At 50.4% G+C, this 14,944-nt stretch overlaps 1 protein-coding gene and 1 non-coding gene across 4 annotated transcripts in view; one reads left to right on the forward strand and one right to left on the reverse strand.

The window, feature by feature from the left end:
- Positions 1–14,944, reverse strand: part of LOC125944803 (uncharacterized) — a 204,956-nt gene that overhangs the window by 55,228 nt on the left and 134,784 nt on the right. The gene's annotated exons all lie outside the window — the stretch shown is intronic.
- Trnas-gga (transfer RNA serine (anticodon GGA)) lies at positions 14,009–14,083 on the forward strand. Its single transcript has one exon. It is a non-coding gene; the product is annotated as a tRNA-Ser (tRNA).

Consider the following 14,944-nt stretch of genomic DNA (forward strand, 5'->3'; position numbering starts at 1 on the left):
CTAATTTAAGGATAAGTGAAAACTGCTTGGCTCGTGTTCGTTCTATCCGCAAAAATTTTTAGGACGCTATGTACTGATTCCATTCAAACAGCCATGCTGTAAGTTTAAGGTTTGACCATGCTTTCATCAATAACGTCCCGTACAACAGGGATAACGATACTAACTCCCTTGTCGAAGCGTCTCGCAGATGTAATGGCTTGTCGCGTAGCATCACTACGAGGGCTCGGTGAGGGGCGCAGTGATCATGCAATAACCTAAGCTTTTTAAATGTTAAAGCAAGAAGCCTAGTAAATATGTATACCGAATTTCCTCCCTTGATTTCATCATATTCTCCTCAAATGGTTCGTTTAACAGAAACTTGGCTAAGAGGTGATATATGTGGGGCCACTCTGTAGGGGGGTTCTGTCGCATTGGTCACGTGGCATCGTCCGTAATTATCCGATGCTTGGTCAGTGGTGGTTGCTTGACCTTGGACGTAGACGAAAACAAATCCTCCTACTGCTGGATCAGGGCGCTGCTTAACGGGCGACAAGGTAGAGCTAACATCGACAGAAAATGTTGCCGGGGCCGGAATGGTCTTGTCATTCATTCCTTGGCCGTGCACAGCGAAGCAGTCGTTATTTGTGCTATGTCGTCCCAGAACGCATCTGCAGTGCCTTTCGTGACATGGCGGCGTTCATTGCAAAAGTTCGTAACTGCAGCATGCCCACGATGTAAATCCAAAATGTCCCGTGCAATCTAAACAGCTTGCATGGGCAATATTAGGCTGATTTGTTCCGCTATCACATAACCATGGTAAGCCCTCTCACTAGAGACAGACGCAAGGCTGCAGATTCGCGGCGGCATCGTCACGCCCTCGGATAAGCGTAAATGTCCGTACTGTCGATCATAGTTGCAGTCTGCATCTGGGCTCGCGGAAAAACATGTTCTAATTTCGAATAACCCTTTCTTTCTTCTTGCTGAACAGTTTTGACAGTTAAGAGACTTCTACCTGGTCTCTCGAGTTGGACACTTTCATGTTTTGCGGTTTCTTTATTAGGTCATTTGTTACTTGGGAGAGTTTACCTACTGTTTGCCTTGGTGCCTTACCTCCCACTACAATTGCTGCTTCTGAGATCAGCCTAGCTACGATTTCATTCATTACCTCTATGGTGTCTTCATCTGCCTTTTCTAAAGCTGCATATTTGTTTGCGAGCACCAGCCTGAATTAGTCTGCTTTTACCCTTACTGCGTCTAGGTAGGCCTGTTTCTTCTTGACTAATTTTATTATTTCTCTCTTCAAATTGAGGGGAATCCTAGTCATCACTAACCTATGGTAACTGCACTTTACCCTATCTAACATTTCTACATCCAGCACTATGCTGGGATCGGCAGAGAGTATGAAATCTATTTCATTCCTTGTTTCTCTATTAGGGCTTTTCCAGGTCCACTTCCTGTTGCCGCGCTTCCTGAAGGAGGTATATTCATTATTTGAAGCCTATTAATTTCCCCAAATTCTACCAACATCTCTCCTCCAGTGTTCCTAGAATCGAGGCCGTAGTTGCCAATTGCTTGCTCACCTGCCTGCTTTTCCCCCACTTTTGCATTGAAGTCGCCCATGACTACAGTATACTGAGTTTGCACCTTCCTCATTGCTAATTAAACATGTTCATAAAACTGTTCTATTTCTTCATCATAGTGACTGGAGGTTGGGGCATAGGCTTGTGCTACCTTCATTCTATAGCTCGTATTCAGATTTATTACGACGAGTGCTTCCCTCGCATTATTGCTGTAGAATTCATCAATGTTGCCCGCTATGTCCTTATGGATTCGAAGTCCTACTCCGAATTCTCTCCTGTCTGGAAGACCTCTGTAGCACAGGACGTGGCCGTTAGTAAGCACTGTATCATCAATTCCTCTAACCTCACTAAGGCAAATAATATTCCAGGCTATACCTGAAAATTTTTCAAGTAGCCCTGCTAAGCTAGCCTCACTTGATGTGCCTCACTCGAGAGTGCCCGTGTTGAACATTGCCAGGTTCAGTTTCCAGTGGCAGCCTGTCCGGACCCACAGATTCTTAGCACCCTCTGCGGCGTAGCAGGTCTGACCGCCGCCTTGGTCAGGTGCTCCGCAACCGCTGGGGACTGAGGATCATGGGTTAATTGTAGGAGTCGTGAGGGAGATAGTGGCCGAATACTGCACCAGGAAGGCCAATTCCTGTTCTGGTGAGGACGTAACTTTGTTTGAGTTTAGTGGGCCTTCCTAATTTGGTTGCACCTGGAATAGTATAGCCCCACTAGCTCTCGGCGATATTTTTTCCGGTGTCAGGCACCACTCCATGCCTGAAAATGTAGTGGACTGGAGGAGGACTGTTCATATAAAAGTCCCTAAAATTTATGATTTTGCCCAGGCGGGAATTGCCTCCATCATTGACTAATTAGCTCTCTCATTTTCTACTTTTGAAAAACTTAACGTTTCGTCTGATGTTAATAGCGTAGTTACTTTTTTCTTAGGATACTGTTAAGACCTACATTTACCGCTTGGTACCTAGTAGAACAAAAAAGACAAACACTAAATTGCCCTGGACTACTCCGGAAATTCTGTATCTCTCTCGCCGTGTCACCCGACTTCGACGTGCAAAGAGAAGTGGGGATCCTGTCACAAAAGCCGCATTATTCTTTTAATTCCCCACCTACCCGCCTCCTAAATATACACGCCTATTTGAGCTTCGCTCCTCTAAAAATGAATCGCGAGTCTACGTGCCTAAACGGTAGCGAACGTGATCTTTGGTACATCTAGAGCACGTGATCTATCTGCGTACGTGACTGTTGTTTTGTGTATGATTGAATTGTTCGCCGGTGAAGGTGACCACTGGTAGAATCTGAACGATAGTCTCTACACACCCGGGCGACGTGAAGCAGAGTGCGTCCATGCCTCTTGTTTTGTGTATGACTAAACTGCTGGCCGGTGAAGGTGTCCGCTAGCAGTGTCTGAACTACGGTGTAAGCACGCCGTGACTACGTGACGCCGACTTCGTCCGCAGCCATTGTATTGTGTGTGATTGAATTGCCTGCTGGCGAAGGCGACCCCCCGTGAAGGCTGAACCACGGCGACAACCTGTGTGAGGGTGTATGCTTCACGTGTGCGACTGGACGGCTAGAGGTTGATGCCGACGCCTTGAGAGGTCTATAAAAACAAGCCGATCAGACACTTGGCCAGTCTGCTCCGGGGACGGTAAAGGAACGCCGAGCAACTCCCGGGAAACAAGCCGTCAACATCACGTCCCGACACCAAACACCGCCAGCCGCCGTGGAAGCCAGCCGCCGACGTCGACGCGCAGACTTCGAGGGCCACTTACGAGCCGCATCGGTGTGGACGGAGTGTCGACGCGCCCGGTTTACTGTATGTAAATTTTGATACTGTGGACTGCGGACTCTACATATTTTCTGTCCCTATTACTGTTTAGAAATTTAGTTTGTACCGGTGGACATACATAGTTCATTTGTTTATGCTGCACTGTCACACCTTTTCTTTGAAACTGTCACTTTCACACTTTCTCTGTCTAAGCTATTCATAGCAACTACTGCCAGTTTGCTTTGTTGTTGAGAGGTAATAATAAATTACTGCTGTTTGCTTGTTTGATCCGGCCTCTGTCTCATTCGCGACGGCCATTGGCGAAAGCCAGGCACCAGACTCCACCCCCTTATGCCACTTCTCAGGAAGAACTTACGCAATTGACTCTGGGCCGGCCCGCAGAGCGCGGTCAAGCGCCTCGTCGCCGCATCGAGGCTCCCCCGGCTACCGAGGGACCACATTCGCCTCATAGTGAGGCTGAGAGACGGCCTCGACGTGAAAAAAGTCAGTCAAATTCGCCTAGCGCAAGCGCTAGCAATGGCGGCCTCGCTCACGCCGAACGAGACCGAGGAAGACATCGTTTGCCTGAACGCAACCCAGAACATTCTCGTCGTGTCCACGCCGACCGAGAAGAACGCGAACGCCTACGCCGGAGTTCACCAGCTTCACCTAAGAGAAGGCGCATTCAAAGTGGCCGCATACATTGCGGCGCCGGACAACACGTGCAAGGGGGTCATCATAGGAGTGGACCCCGAAATCAACGAGGCCCATCTTCAGGCCATGATCGTGAACCAGAGAAATCCCAAGGTCTTGGAAGGCAAGCGCATCAAAAACACCCCTACGGTGGTAGTGCTCTTCGACGGCATGAAAGTGCCGGACTATGTCATGTGTGGCGTAAGCCTAATACGCTGCACGCTATAAAGGCGGCAGAACGACGTGTGCTACGGGTGCGGTGACTTGGGCCACAGAGTCGACGTCTGCCCAAGTCATAACAAGAAGAGGTGCCGCGGCTGCGGAGGCAACGACCCGGCCGAAAACCACCAGTGCTCGCCCAAGTGCGCCCTCTGCGGGGGGCCACACCCGACGGCGGCCGACAAGTGCAAGCAACGATACCAAGTCCCTTACGTCGTGCGGCGCAGGAGGCGCCGACGCAGAAACGCGAAGAAAGCGCAGCTGCAAAGTCAGTCGCAACGGCTGGAGAGCAGATCAGGCGATTACAGCGTGGCAAGCGCCCCCAGACGGGAACGTTCGACAACGCCGACACGACGACAGCGCAGCCGATCGAGAGGTCGCTCCCGCTCCAGGGGGCGCTCCCGCTCCCAAGTACGCATTCAAGAGGGGCCGACCTGGGCGGAGCGGGTCAAGCCAAAGCCAAAGCCGAAACCACAACCAAAGGTAACGCACGTAGCATTGCCAAAGCATAACAGGGAAGACCCTAGAATAGCTCAACTTGCGGAAGAAAACGCGCGCCTCAAGGCGGAGATTCAGCAAATGAGGGCAGATTTCGAATCGTTTCGGAAACAAAGTTCCACTCCCCAGCTAGTCGAACAACCGCAGCAGCAGGTGTCGCAAAATACACCGACCCCGCAAGGGGAACAGTCGGTTCGCTCGGTCAAACGCAGGACCCCTCCTCTGACGGAGGAGGGAAACCTGGCGGAACCCGAGTCCAGTAGCATCCTATTGGGAATTCAGCAGTCCATTAGCTCTTTGCAGCTAATGGTCCAGCAACTAGCGGAAAGCATGGTAGCGCTGGCTGGTGACACGTATCGCATGGTGACACGTATCGAAGCACACATGGCACCTGCAGGTGCTAAACAAATCCAAGGTGTCAATCATGGCGAACAACTCAACTAGAGAGCTGGTCGTGTGGCAGTGGAATTGCGCTAGCTTCAAAAAGCGCAAGGCTCCGCTGCTGCAGTTCCTTGCCTCACAGGCGAACAAACCGCACGTCATAATCTTACAAAAAACTTTGGGCAGACACAGGCATCTGGCTATCTTTGCACACTAGGCCTAACCATCTCGACAGAAAAATGTGCGTTAGTCGCTTTTACGCGAAAAGCGATGTCTGGTTATCCGGTGTGCATCAATGGCCAGCGTATCTCCTATAGGCACCGGGCGCGGGATTAATTTGGACCGGTGGCGCCTTCATTCGGCGGCGCCGCGAATGTAATGGCATGTGGCAGCCGGGCCGCGCGCAGCAGGCGCTGCCGTGAAACCAAGTCTGATCAAACATGTTGCGTTTTTAGGTGCACCAACAGTTACTGAAATATGACTGAAGCTGGTTAAGCCATTCAATTCAATCGTTGTTCATCGCGGCATCGCGATTTTCAGGCGGAAAGTCTGTAATGTGCGGTGTGTAGGCAACTGCGCGTACAGTGCTCAGCAATTGAAACGCGATACTCGAATCGCATGGTCGCCAGCGCTTTTTGCACTGACTGTAAGCGCTGGGGACGCCAAATTGATGGAGTCTGGTGTATAGTGAAAGCGAAAACCTTCGTAACACATTATGACTGCATTTGGTCCCACGGCGCTCACCTGTGGCACGAAAAAAAAAAAAAAAAACGGCGGCAGCCGCACGCTGCCAGCGCTTCAATCGCTGGGCACTGTACATTTCCGACCCTGATTTGCTATGGTCTAGTTGTTCTAACGTTAATAAAATCGCCGTTTATACGCAAGAGCTTCGTGTCCCACTAGCCTGTCTTCGCCTCCGCAGTGTAACGGCTCCGGAGTGTGGGCGCCGAAGGGGAACACAAAAAATTTGTAGTCATTTTGCCGTCTTATCAGTGTATCAGTCTTCCTTTTAATGTACATTTTCCTTTCTAGCAATTACCAACTCTGGTTGCGTCCGGCACATGACTGTACTGTGCATCGACGGCGAACGCCAACGCAGTGGCGTGTTCACACTCACCGCCACCGACGGCTCCCGTCGCGCTAAGCTATATAAAATGAGCCGTGACTGAAGATTGGGCAAGTTTATAAGCAATTAAGAATGGGGAATCATTGCAAAGATAAAAGAACTACAACGGACAGAGAACGGGAACTTACTGACACATGTGCGATCGGCGAAGTAGCTCAAGAAACAGAATAAGGAAGACGTGTCTCCTTTTTTTTCTGTCGATAATTTTTGTGTTCTTCGCCTATTTACATAATTAAATAAGCGAGAATGTTAACGCGCACAGCAAAATAACATCTGCAATATAACTGCTGGAGTTCCACGCCTTAGCTTGCCGCGGAGCTCCGTTCGCGTGGTGCATTTGCATCACAATTTGCGCTCGTTTTCTGCTTTATAGACTACTTGATGCCACGAATGTGATCTGCCTCGTACAAGTGACGACCTTTCTCAAAAGCAGACACACGAAAATGCGTTTTCCGGTGCGTCAGCCCTTAAAACCCGCAGTGCCAAATCACTGGAAGCACCGAGCGCCTTCGTCCCGTCGTCTGCTTCACCTGCCAGTGATCCGACAGCTGCTGCTCGCGGCGCTGTTCCCCAGCATATCGCCGGCGCGCCGCTGGCGCCTTACAACGGTGGCCCGGTGCCTATAAGAGAAATCGTCGGTTTTTGGGTGTCTTTGTTGACCGAGACCTCTCCTGGAGACCTCAGGTTTCCCACTTGAAGAAGAAGCTCACATCTATGGTATCCGTTTTCAAATTCATCACCGGTAAAACGTGGGGATAATCAATGGGCTCCATGCTACAGTTGTACCGAGCACTTTTTATCGGCTTCCTACGCTACAGCTCTCCTGTGCTTACTAAAACATGCAAATCAAATCTTCGAGCCCTTCAGAGCGTGCAAGCACAGGCATTACGTGTTTGTCTCGGCCTTCTGCGGAGCGCCTCAACAGCAGGAACAGTTATCAAGGCTCAAGACCATCCGATCACGACTTACATGACCATAGACACGCTTAGGGCCCATATTCGCCACGTTTCACGGATGCAATCAAGCTCTCTTGCCTCCCTGCCAGAACGACGACCAAAGGCGTCATTCTCCAAAGTGGTCAGCATTCATCGTGCCTCCCTACCATCGGGTTTCACACCCTCGACACGTTCACCCTCAGCGTTGTGGTGTTTAAAACAACCTGAAGTGCGCCTTCACGTTCCAGGAATAACAAAAAGACGGACCTGCCTACCTTGGCCTTGAAGCAAGCAGCTCTCGATTGCTTGCACACTTTCTACTCTGACCGAATCCACATATATACGGATGGCTCTTCCACTCAGACCAGCTCCACCGGCCCAGTGATTATACAATCACGATCAATGAGGATCACATACAAGACTTCTCACGTGACATCATCGACCGCTACGGAGCTTGTTGCCCTCCGAGGTGCCATTGATTATATTAGCAACCAACCGGCTGATCGGTGGGCAATATTATGTGATTCAAAGGCGGCCCTACAATGTCTTTTGTCAGCTCTTCGTCGCGGGTCCTGCGAACAACTCGTCTCGGAGATACGAGAAATGCACCACCATACAATCGCAAAAGGACACGACGTCGTGTTTCAGTGGCTGCCGGGTCATTGCGGTATTTCCGGCAACGACATCACCGACGAAGCTGCTAGGAAAGCACACGAAGGAGCAAATCTTGTTTCTGTGCCTTTATCGAGGACTGACGCAGCCCAACACGTAAGCAAGCTAGTGCACAGTATGACATTGGAGAAGTGACATACAACTGAATTCACCGAGCATCGGTTGCATTCTCTCGACCCATCTATGCAGCTGCGGCTGTTGCCTGGATTTCCGCGAAATGAGGAAACAATGCTGTACCGCTTACACTTGGGTGTTGCATTCACCAATGCTTACACGTGTTTGATTGGAATGGCTGATAGCGCCGACTGTAATACCTGTGGTGTCGATGAAACTATAGAACACCTACTATGCTACTGCCCATCTTTTCAAAACGAAAGACATGACCTATGCAACATTCTCAATAGGCTAGATAGAAGACCGTTCACCTTAAGCAAGATCTTCGGACCATGGCCTCGAATATCACAGCAGCAAAAGGCCACAAAAGCGCTGCTGCGATTTTTGAAAACTACAGGACTGAGTGATCGTCTATGGATCCGGACTGATTGATCATCAGTGATAGAACAGAGATCTGTTGCAACGTCGGCGATATCAACAGCGGAGTTTCTATTCTTCTCTTACTCTCTCTCTCCCCTTTTCCCTTCCCCCAGTGTAGGGTAGCCAACCGGGCTCAGTCCTGGTTAACCTCCCTGCCTTTCATTAAATAATTTTCTCTCTCTCTTGGGTAGCGAGGCGACCCTGCCCAGCTACCGGGTCGCCTCGTCTAAATTCGAACAGGGTAAACGCGGAGTGGCGACCCTCGTCGCGAACAAATGCTCTTTCCAGGAACGATATTTTAAATTAGGCAACGTGAAAGCGGAGGCAACCGCGATCGAAATCATACGGAACGGTTGGCTGAAAAACAGCGTATTCGTAGTGAACGTCTACAGCTCGCCCTCTGACCACAGACAATCGTTCGCCTCGATAATAACGAAGGCGACCTCAATGGCCAGGGTGGCCCCACTGATAGTGGCTGGAGATTTTAACGCGCCCCACGAAGCCTGGGGTTATGGAAGGCCAATTCCCAAGGGAGAGCGGCTATTGGAGGCAGTCACTAAGTGCTCGCTAGAGCTGGTGACGGACCCCCGCTATCCGACTCGACTAGGCACGTCGGTGGCGCGGGACACGACGCCTGACCTGACCTTTGTCAAAAACGTGCGAGGGGCTGAGTGGCGCAACCTGCACGAGAACCTCGGCAGCGACCGCTACATACTGTCGGTGACGATCCCCATCAGGGCGGCACCACCGAGAGAATTTAAGGTCACCGATTGGGACGCCTTCCGCAAAATAAGGAAGGAAGACACAAGCGAATACGTGGACCTAGACAGCCTCTTTCGAAGGCTCAAAGAGGACGTTAGCACCGCGACGAGGGTTATCCAAACCGAACTGAACGTGGAAAGGATGCACGCGAGATTGGCACACTTATTAGAGGCAAAGAATTCCATCAAGGCCAGGTGGAAAACGCATACTTAATCGCAGACTGCGAAAGAAAAAAGCTGCACTAAACAGGGGAATCGAAGCGCACTCGATTGAGCTTTCCAAGCAACAGTGGAACGAGGTGTGCGCGTCGATAGACGGACAAATGAGAGCCGGAGGCAAATGGAACCTCCTAAAGAAACTATTAGACGACAGGCAATCCAAAGGTAATCAGAGATTGGCAATCGATAGGATTTTACACAAGGAAAAGGAGCAGGGCAAAACAGAGAGCGAGCTCCTAAAGGAGCTGGCGGAGACGTATTTGCCACTGGGCCCGTCGGGCGACGGCGACTATCCACAATACGCTGGCGCAGAGGTTGAACAACTCGACGCGCCCTTCACGGAATCAGAAATTTGGGATGCCTTACAAGGCCTCAACGGCCGCTCGGCGACGGGCCCAGACGGGGTCTCGAAGAAACTGTTGAGAAACCTAGACGGAAAGTCAGTCAAGAAGCTCACTGAAGAAATCGACAGAGTGTGGGAAACGGGACGAGTACCCAAGGTCTGGAAAGAGGCCTCGGCCATAATAATACCAAAACCCGCTAAACCACTTGCGCCGGAGAACATGCGGCTGATATCGCTAACCTCGTGCGTGGGCAAGACAGCGGAACATGCCATACATAACCGAGTACCGCGGTACATAGAGAGAGAGGGCCTGTCCCCACACAACATGGTGGGCTTCAAACCGGGCCTCTCCACACAGGACGTAATGCTACTACTCAAGAAGCGTATAATCGACGGCATGACCAGAGGCACCAGGGGCATACTGGCCCTCGACCTAACGAAAGCGTTCGACACGGTCAAACACAGATTTCTACTGGAAACGATCTCGGTGATGGGGCTCGGCCGAAAATTCCACTCTTACATAAGCTCCTTCCTCAGAGACAGGAAGGCCACGATCAAAATAGGACAGGCCACGTCCGATTAGTACACGCTGGGTACGAAGGGCACCCCACAAGGGGCGGTGCTCTCCCCACTATTATTCAATCTAGCCATGAAAGGGCTCTCGGACCGGCTGACGAGAGTGACCAATGTCAATCACGCCCTGTACGCAGACGACATTACAGTGTGGTGCACGGGAGGGTCCGACGCAGATGTCGAGCAGGCTCTGCAAGAGGCGCTGGACACAACGGAAGAGTACCTGATGGAAACGGGACTCTGCCTGTCACCCAGCAAATCGGAACTGTTGCTGTACAGGCCCTGAAAACAGGGCATGAGGAATTTGACGCCGATCGACCAAATCCCAATCAAATTGCATACGACCGACGGCCAGCCGATCCCCAGAGTGGACACTATAATAATCCTGGAGCTGCTAATTGAGGCTAAAGGCGGTAACACGCAAATGATCATGAAACTCACGTCCAAAACGGAGAACATGCTCCGGCTGATCCTCAGGGTGACCAACCGCAGGGGAGGGCTCAGCGAGAGCAATCACATCAGACTTTACGACGCCTTCCTCATGAGTCACGTAAATTACGTAGCCTCGGCGCTAAAATGGACCAAGAGAGACGCGGCCAAGATAGACACACTGATGCGCAAGAGGATCAAAAGGGTGCTACGTCTTCCGATCACTACAAGCACAGAGCGGCTCGATCAGTTAGGGGTCCACAACTCGCTAGCAGAAATCATCGAAGCACAGACCAAGGCACAGGTCGTGCGGCTGTCGACCACCAGGGCCGGCAGACGCATCCTAGAAGGAGCAGGCATAAATGAAGAGGCAGAGTGCAACGCACGCAAGGTCGCGCTCAGCGCGGCGGTCAGGGGCACTTTCAAGGAGGAACCGCTTTCGAGAAACGTCCACCCGCAATTCAACGAGGGGCGCCGAAAGGCGAGGGCCCGAGCACTACTGAAATCGACCGCCAACTGCCCGGGACTGGCGGCATTTGTAGACGCGGCCCAGTACGTGCGCAGCGACCGGTACGCGGCCGTCTTAATACGCTGGGATGGGACGATAATTAACGCGGCATCGATCAAGGGGGTAACGTCCGAAGTGGCTGAACAAGTGGCAATAGGCATGGCAATGAGGGACCCCGAACGTCCTTATGTGTACACAGATTCGCGATCGGCGGCCAGAGCATTCGCCTCGGGCTCCATATCGCGGGAAGCGGCGGCCGTCCTCAGCCACGAGGGAGCCGCCGGTCGTCACATCGTGAAATGGTTTCCGGCCCACATGGGGGCCGACGTGCACCCCAACTTTCCCAACGCCAACAAGCTGGCGCACGACCGCGCGCGAGGACTCACCCACCGCGGTGATCGTGGCGAGCGAAGTGGCGGGGAGGGAGGGGAGCACCGAGACCCGCTGCTCACCTTCAACGAGATAACAACGCACTATCAGCTGTCGAGGAGGGCCTTCCCGCTCCCCCACGCTAAACTCAATAGACCACACTCATCAATATTCAGAATGCTTCAAACAGGGTCGTTCCCCTCGAGAGGCAGACTGAGCCTTTATTCACCAGAGGTAGAGCCGCAATGTCCGGATTGTGGCGAATCATACTGCTCACTAGCGCACATGGGCTGGCAATGCTCCGCGTTAAGTGGCACCATGTTCAGTAAAGAAGAAGACTGGGAGGACGCCCTCCGAAGCGACGACCACCAGACCCAGCTCCAGGCTGTCCAGAGGGCTCACGAAAGGGCGGAGGCTCACGGGCTTCCCGTCCCAACGTGGGTGCGGCCCGCGACCCCTGCCGACCACTAAACCAAGAGTGGGTGGGGAAGGGTTCCTCAGGACACAATAAAGTTATTTCCTCCTCCACTCTGAGTCGTGACAGATCCTAATACATTTCGAAAATTGCAATCAATTAAAGCGGAACTTCGAGTTAAAACGATGGCAGCCCAGGGTCTTTACTACCAGACACACCTTGTCTAATTTACTTAAAACTAACCCATGTAAGTTTTAGTCCCCATTTTACCTCCAGGTTTCTCGTCCAATTCATTTACACTCATTGGTCAAAATATTAATGATCCACTTGAAATTTCAATGACGTTTAACAGTTATTTCAAATCAGCCTTTACTACAGATAGTCTTGAGGTTCCCATTTTGATCGCGTTACAGATATTTCCATAGATGACATTGAGCTGAGTCAGGAAGGTGTTTCAAATCTTATTCTAAATTTTTATTCAAGAAAAAACACAGGCCCGGATGACATTCCAAACTGATTTCTTTTATGTTACTCCTTATGGACTTGCATCTATTACCATTACCATTATCATTCATTAAAATTATCATACATAACTATACCGTTATATCATAAGAAACCAACAAACAATAACAGCAATGACAACATAGGGGAAAATTACTTGTACTTAATAATTGAATTAAAGAAATTATACATTAATGGAAATGAAAATGGATGTAAAAACAACTGTCCGCAGGTGGGGAACGAACCCACGTATTCGCATTACGCGTGCCATGCTCTCACCATTGAGCTACCGCGGAGCCGTTTTGCCATCCACTTTCTGGGGCATTTATGTTTTACGACTAGAAATAACCCTGGGAGTGTTAGCCAGCGTCACCACTCACAAAACCATGGGGCGGATGTGGAACATCCTTTCTGCCGCAGGCGAAATTGGTGGTGAGAGCATCGTACGCCTAATGCGAATACGTGGGTTCGTTCCCCACCTGCGGAGAGTTGTTTTTTCATCCATTTTCATTACCATTAATTTATCATTTCTTTAATTCAATTATAAGTGCAAGTAATTTTCCCTTATGTTGTCCTTGGTGTTATTGTTTGTTGGCTTCTTATGATATGCTTGTTAAAAATCGGGCCCCTCGGTTCCCTTTTTTCTCGATAACTATACCGTTATGATTCAAAAATCCTTGTTCACTTGTGTAGTCCCAAATTCATGGGATGTTGCGGAGATTCTTCCAATATACAAGTCTGGTAATAAGCACTTTTTGACATATTATAGACCAATTTCATTAACGAGCTAATGTGGCAAGTTACTGGAGCATATCGTCTATAAACATATAGCCGGGTTTCTTGAGTCTAACATCTTGTCTTCTTCTCAACATGGTTTCAGTAGAGGCCTCAGAACAGTCTCTCAGCTCGTACAATTTACCCATGAAATCGACCAGTGTCTCGATGTTGGTGATTGAATAGCCGGTTATTTATCGATGTCTCAAAAGCTTTTGGTACAGTAGTTCACACAAAGCGCTTGCATAAACTTTAATGCGTATGAAATACCCCTATTATTGTAAACGGATTGTCTAGCGTTCTCTCCCTACGGTCGCAGTGTGTACTTTTTATTCTAGTAAATCCCCGGCAGTAGGTGTATCATCGGGAGTACGACAAAGCTCCGTGCTTGGCCCTCTCCTGTTCTTACTTTATATAAATGACCTCTCTTCTTTTATATCCTCAAGCCTCGCAGTTGAAGAAACATTCGTCCTGGTCCGGGACTTGAACACGGGACCACCGCCTTTCCGGGGCAGCCGCTTTCCGAAGACGCCGACCACAAGGCTTTCTTTCGAGGAACCCGGTTGGGTTTCCATTGTAGCAAATTGCTACATTTGGGTGGATGTCTCAGTTTCCCTTTAATTACTTATCTCCACCTTACGGATTTCCGCTGAACTATTACGTCATATACTTGCCTTTGCTTCGAGTTGTGGACAAATTCAACTTCGCCCTGCCATCTGCTAGCCGCCTGGTTAGCTCAGATGGTAGAGCGGCTGCCCCGGAAAGGCGGTGGTCCCGGGTTCGATTCCCGGACCAGGACGAATTTTTCTTCAACTGCGAGGCTTTCTTTCGAGGAACCCGGTTGGGTTTCCATTGTAGCAAATTGCTACATTTGGGTGGATGTCTCAGTTTCCCATTAATTACCTATCTCCACCTAGCGGATTTCCGCTGAACTATTACGTCATATTCTTGCCTTTGCTTCGAGTTGTCGACAAATTCAACTTCGCCCTGCCATTTGCTAGCCGCTTGGTTAGCTCAGATGGTAGAGCGGCTGCCCCGGAAAGGCGGTGGTCCCGGGTTCGAGTCCCGGACCAGGACGAATTTTTCTTCAACTGCGAGGCTTTCTTTCGAGGAACCCGGTTGGGTTTCCATTGTAGCAAATTGCTACATTTGGGTGGATGTCTCAGTTTCCCTTTAATTACTTATCTCCACCTAGCGGATTTCCGCTGAACTATTACGTCATATACTTGCCTTTGCTTCGAGTTGTCGACAAATTCAACTTCGCCCTGCCATCTGCTAGCCGCCTGGTTAGCTCAGATGGTAGAGCGGCTGCCCCGGAAAGGCGGTGGTCCCGGGTTCGAGTCCCGGACCAGGACGAATTTTTCTTCAACTGCGAGGCTTTCTTTCGAGGAACCCAGTTGGGTTTCCATTGTAGCAAATTGCTACATTTGGGTGGATGTCTCAGTTTCCCTTTAATTACTTATCTCCACCTAGCGGATTTCCGCTGAACTATTACGTCACGCGAACGGGTAGCACTCACAAGCGTTCGGCCAAGGACAGCAACCACGAGCTCATGCCGGTGGCGATGCTGCTGAGGCACAGGTTACTCTTCTTCATTACAATCGCCCTCCGCCGAAAAAGGCGCCATCCTGGCGGCTTAAGGCGAAGACACTACTATTGGG

This window comes from Dermacentor silvarum, chromosome 4, assembly GCF_013339745.2.
Source record: "Dermacentor silvarum isolate Dsil-2018 chromosome 4, BIME_Dsil_1.4, whole genome shotgun sequence".
In the NCBI taxonomy this organism is placed as follows: domain Eukaryota; kingdom Metazoa; phylum Arthropoda; class Arachnida; order Ixodida; family Ixodidae; genus Dermacentor; species Dermacentor silvarum.